The sequence below is a fragment of the Sinocyclocheilus grahami genome, unplaced genomic scaffold (assembly GCF_001515645.1).
Source record: "Sinocyclocheilus grahami isolate Dianchi unplaced genomic scaffold, SAMN03320097.WGS_v1.1 scaffold9.1, whole genome shotgun sequence".
In the NCBI taxonomy this organism is placed as follows: domain Eukaryota; kingdom Metazoa; phylum Chordata; class Actinopteri; order Cypriniformes; family Cyprinidae; genus Sinocyclocheilus; species Sinocyclocheilus grahami.
The window spans coordinates 924855-930679 of NW_015505188.1; the positions used below are offsets into that span (position 1 = coordinate 924855).

Sequence of the window (5825 nt, forward strand, 5' to 3'; positions counted from 1 at the left end):
CATCAGAGAGTTCAATTGGCTCTGCGCAGGAGAGGCAATCGCGAGTCATCCTTGTTTCCGAAGCTCACCGGAACACAGCAGGGGAAGAAAAGGCAAGTCTGCTGCAGCGTACTTTTCTTTCCTTGGCAAATACTGCACAATGTTGAAGTACATGCTCACTACAGGATATACATAATCCATGTTTCCCTATTGTGAACAATGAATGATTTAAACCAGAATGTCCTATTTGGAGTCGTGTAATAATTACATCTTCTCTACTACTACTGAGGCATACGCTCCCTTGTTTTTGGATATTGTAGAGGTGTCTGGTCTTTATTTCCCTGTTCCACATTTCTTGCCACTCTTTGTTCATGTATTCTTTAATTCTTCCTTTTATTTCTGCTTTACTCAGTGGAATTTGTACTTCAACGACCATATGTTACATTGCCTGTTTGGCCAGTTTGTCAAATATTTAATTACCTTGTACTCCCCCACATGTGCAGGTACCCATATGAACCTCAGGACTATACCCATTTTCTGTATTCTAAGCAGATTTATAAGTATCTCATATATTAATTGAGCCGGCGCGGGCTCGTCACCTGACCCTGACAGATCTGCATCAGAAGCTTGCGGCACTCTTCTCCTTGGCTCGAAATAGGCTGCAGAGGAAGAGCGCGGCAGGGCTAGTTGGGCGAGTTCATTGACTTGGACAATGGCCACATGGAGCTTGAGAGTCCGGAGACTCATATCTCCGAAGTGGGGGCAGTCCGACCCCCCAAGCGCTGCCTCTGCATGGGCGCGACCCAGGCAGAAGACGCACGACTTGTGGCCATCAGAGAGTTCAATTGGCTCTGCGCAGGAGAGGCAATCGCGAGTCATCCTTGTTTCCGAAGCTCACCGGAACACAGCAGGGGAAGAAAAGGCAAGTCTGCTGCAGCGTACTTTTCTTTCCTTGGCAAATACTGCACAATGTTGAAGTACATGCTCACTACAGGATATACATAATCCATGTTTCCCTATTGTGAACAATGAATGATTTAAACCAGAATGTCCTATTTGGAGTCGTGTAATAATTACATCTTCTCTACTACTACTGAGGCATACGCTCCCTTGTTTTTGGATATTGTAGAGGTGTCTGGTCTTTATTTCCCTGTTCCACATTTCTTGCCACTCTTTGTTCATGTATTCTTTAATTCTTCCTTTTATTTCTGCTTTACTCAGTGGAATTTGTACTTCAACGACCATATGTTACATTGCCTGTTTGGCCAGTTTGTCAAATATTTAATTACCTTGTACTCCCCCACATGTGCAGGTACCCATATGAACCTCAGGACTATACCCATTTTCTGTATTCTAAGCAGATTTATAAGTATCTCATATATTAATTTTTGTCTTGTTGTTGACTGCCCACTTAATAAACTATTTAAAGCTGATAGAGACTCTGAACAAATAACTGCTCTTATTGGCTTAAAGGATTAGTTCAATTCCAGAATAAAAATTTCCTGATAATTTACTCACCCCCATGTCATCCAAGATGTTCATGTCTTTCTGGCTTCAGTCGCAAAGAAATTAATGTTTTTGAGGAAAACATTCCAGGATTTTTCTCCATATAATGAACTTCAATGGGGACCAACGAGTTGAAGGTCCAAATTGTAGTTTCAATGAACACACCTTTGCACCAGCTCGACTTCATTCATTACATAGTCACGTTGGAAAGTAGGCGGAAGTACCGACCCAGCATTTACAAAGTGAACGTGCAAAGAAAGTCAAATGCCCTTTACAAAAAAAAAAAGGTAAAACAATGATGTTGGACAATTTTGAAGTTGGAGGAAAAAATGAGATGGAGGTTTTCACCCTACCCTACCTTTTTGAACGGAAGTACGAAGAGCTAACCTCGTGTGATATTTCCAACTTGATTACGTCATGCGTGAATTTAGCGACGGCGCATCGTGGAGCTAGTGCAAAATGAGCATTTGTGGTTAAAAAGTAAATACATTTGTATTTTTTTAAGAAAATGACCGATCGTTTCGCTAGATAAGACCCTTATTCCTCGGCTGGGATCGTGTAGAGCCCTTTGAAGCTGACCACCATTTAAGTCCATTATATTAAAAAAAATACTGTACAGTTGCTTTACTACGCTGTAGGAAACAAATTCTAATCTTGCATGCTGGTTAGGACAAATAGTATGCAAATTGGGATGCAGTAACAGTCTATAAGGGTCATTTTCGACTCGGCCAGCAGATGGGGTGCTCATGCTGTAGGTTCTGTTCTATAGCAGCACATTCATTTCCATGTTGGCTCGTTTTAAGTTATCATACAGTCAAGGCTTTTGTAATAGCCACTTGTGGGTGTCTGAATTACCATGACCCAGTTAATGGCAGGGATACAGGGACTGTAATGAGCAGACTGGGAAGGTTCCATTTGACACAGCTGCTCCAGACAGTGCTAAGATTCGGACTTGACTGTGAAGGTGCTAATGTGGCTACAGTAACGTTAGATGACTCATAGAGCAGAAGAAACACTGGGAAGGACAGATGCAGCTGAAACTGAAGACAAAAACACGTTGTTGAAGAACTAGAAGTATCACTTATCATCCTGTTCTACACAACGTCCCCTTGAAATTATAAGGTTCTATCTGACATTTTTGTCAAAGTTAAGTTATTCACATATTCTTATTCTGTAACAACTTATTTACATTACGTAATAGATTTTTTAATGTTGTGTACATTTTGGAACTTTTTATTTAAAAAACAAAAAGGTTCTATCTACACAGTCGAATGGAATGTAAAAACTTTGAAGCTCAAAATCTCAAAACTACTCGGAATGCAGATAGAACCTTATAATTCCAAGGGGACGACAAGCTTTTTGGGTTAGTTCCCCCCAAAATGAAAATTGGCTTGTGTTTTACTCACCCTCAAAGCATCCTAGGTGTATATGACTTCCTTCTTTCAGACGAATCCAGTCGGAGTTATATTAATAATTGTCCTGGCTATTCCAAGCTCTATCATTTCTCCACAATTTCCAGTTTAGCACGCTGGTCCAGGCTAATTCATGCTGGTTCTTGCTTATCTAAAACCAGCATCTTATGCGAGGGACTCACATCAAAAAGAAATGGTGGTTATCAGCGATACTTGATTATTTATTAATTTCAGGATTTATTTTAAAATGAAAGTAATATAAAGTCATCTTGTCTGAATCAGGAAAGAAATATGCACAGATCAAGCAAAAACAATATATGACGGTGGATTTTGATGTGAGAGGACAACAGGGTATGGACTTTTTTACTGGAGAAAGTAATGGATAGAGGACTCATTTTTTTTAATCAACTTTTTGAAGTAAAAAATGTCTAAATCATTGATTTGTTTATGACATGCAGCTTTCCGTTTCATAAGATGTTAATGGATGGTCTGGAGTGGTGTGGATTACTTGTGGATTATTGTGATGATTTTATCAGCTGTTTGGACTCTCATTCTGATGGCACCCATTCACTGCAGAGGATCCACTGGTGAGAAAGTGATGTAATGCTAAATTTCTCCAAATCTGTTGCGATGAAGAAACAAACTCATCTACATCTTGGATGGCCTGAAGGTGAGTAAATTTTAAGCAAATTTTCATTTTGGGCTGAACTATTCTTTAATATATACAAAAAAAATAAGTATTACCCATGATTAAAACATGGAATTGTAAAAGCAATTTCCAAGACAGCAATACACATTCATTTGTTGCTTCAGAGATATTCCAGAATGTGACTGACATTGCTTTTTTGCTCTTTGATTTCACAGTGACAGAAATAACAGAGGAATCACCCTAGAGACCACCCGCTGGTTCTGTTTTCTTATCTCTTTTTTGTTCTTTTTCTCTCAAAGCGTCACATCCTGTCTTTCTACTTCTGGATTAGGAGATAAGCGCAGGCAAAAGATCCACTTTGAGCGGCAAATGCAATCAGGATTATGATTGTGTTGTATGGTCCTGAATACAAATAGAGTGTCATACTTATAATTCAGGTCTCATTCATGCATTTGCATGCTAAACCTCTTTTACAGTTAAAAACGGTAAAACCTTGATTTGGGATATCACTTATTAACTTTTTTTATATATATCACAAGGCATTAGCTGTAGTTTACAGGGTTATTGTGAAAACCCAGGCTTGTATGGGATTATGCATTTACTTTTACAGGGCTTCAGTGGCAGGTTATGGATTGGATTATGATTTGACAGAGAGACAGAGGTACAAATTAGTTTGACCTCAATTTTCACTCACACATGCACTCAATATGGGATAGAATTTCAGATCAGTCATTTTTACAGGGAGCTTTTTATTATTATTATTATTTTTTAAATCTGGGCCAGGGAGTGTCTAACAGTATGAAGGCACTGGTGTCCGCAGCATTACTGACCATGTCCATGATCCCTCAGGTTCTGTAGGACAACCTTTTTTTTTCTGCTGTTGGTACTTAATATTTTCAAGACAATTTTGTTGTACCACAACCGTATGAGATGTGTTCCCTCGAGAAAAAGACAATTGGTTTCCCATCAGCTCTCAATATATGGTTGTTCTCCATTTCACAGCTACCCAGCATGACTCCACTGAAATGGCTGCTGGTAGGATTACTGCATTGTGTCGAAAAGGAGAGCATATAAACCTTGTGACGTCACTTTTGGTAAGCCAGAATTCAGTGAAAGCAATTTTATGAATTGAAGCTGTGCTGTAACTCTTCTCCAGTCAGGCTTCACAGTTGAGTACAAGTGCATTTTATTGTTCTATAAACCTGGTTTGTCAGGACAACCACTGTTCTCCTGTTCCACTAATGTCTTTCACAGTGTTAATGGTTTGAAACGGACTGCACTATGTATTGTAGGAAAACTCGAATTTAATTTCTATTGAATAACTTCAGCTGCTGAGGTAACAATTGGCCTGTTTTATTATTAGAAACTACTCTCCAGACAAAAGGAAAGCGATCTTACTGAAACATTCTAACACCAACATGGAATATTTTACATTAGAATATTTCTTTTTTATTATAAATTTACAGTTATAATAAACTTTCCCTTAATTAGAAAATGGCTAAAAAGAACCTATATAAAAGATCATTTGTACCATTGGCGGTGACTGTTTTAAACCAAATTCTTAATTGAGGTATTATCATGAGGTATCTTTCTGGGTAGGTGTGTGTACACATGTGTATGCATATGTGTGGGCATACATATATATTGTATTAATTATTATTATATATATATATATATATATAATTTTTTATTTTTTTATTTTTTTGTTTTTGTGATATGTGAATGTGTAGTATTATTTGTTAGGATGTATTTTCTATGCCAGTGTCAAAGATGAATTTCTGTTCAGGAAATCTGGACAGACAATAATGTTAAACTGAAACTGAACTGAAAATCCCAAATAAATCCATTTGGAATTTCTGTTATAATTTGTAATCAAATCCAAGGAATGCTACATTGAAAAAAAAATAATGTTTTAAATGATTTAAAATGTGTAGAAACAGTTTCTCAAAAATGTCAAGTAAATTTCACAAACAACTACAAAGAAATGGCAAGTAACACATTGAATATGAAATTCTAAAGTAGAAAAACTGAAATAATACTTAACAATACTTATTTATTTCCAACTTTGAAAAATCATTTTCAAAGTGTGACAACGGTTCTCGTATAAGAGCATCACACAAAATATTTTTGTACACGTATACACTCTTAAAAATAAAGGTGCTTCACGATGCCATAGAAGAACCTTTCTGTCTAAATGGTTCCATAAAGAACCTTTAACATCTGAAGAACCTTTCTGTTTCACAAAAGGTTCTTTGTGGGGAAAGAAGGTTCTTCAGATT

At 37.4% G+C, this 5825-nt stretch overlaps 1 long non-coding RNA gene across 1 annotated transcript; it reads left to right on the forward strand.

Moving 5' to 3' along the window:
- Nucleotides 1–3533: 3533 nt before the first annotated feature.
- LOC107592767 (uncharacterized) lies at nucleotides 3534–4523 on the forward strand. The gene is made up of 2 exons (XR_001610025.1): nucleotides 3534–3567; nucleotides 3762–4523. It is a non-coding gene; the product is annotated as an uncharacterized lncRNA (long non-coding RNA).
- The last annotated feature ends 1302 nt before the right edge of the window (nucleotides 4524–5825 follow it).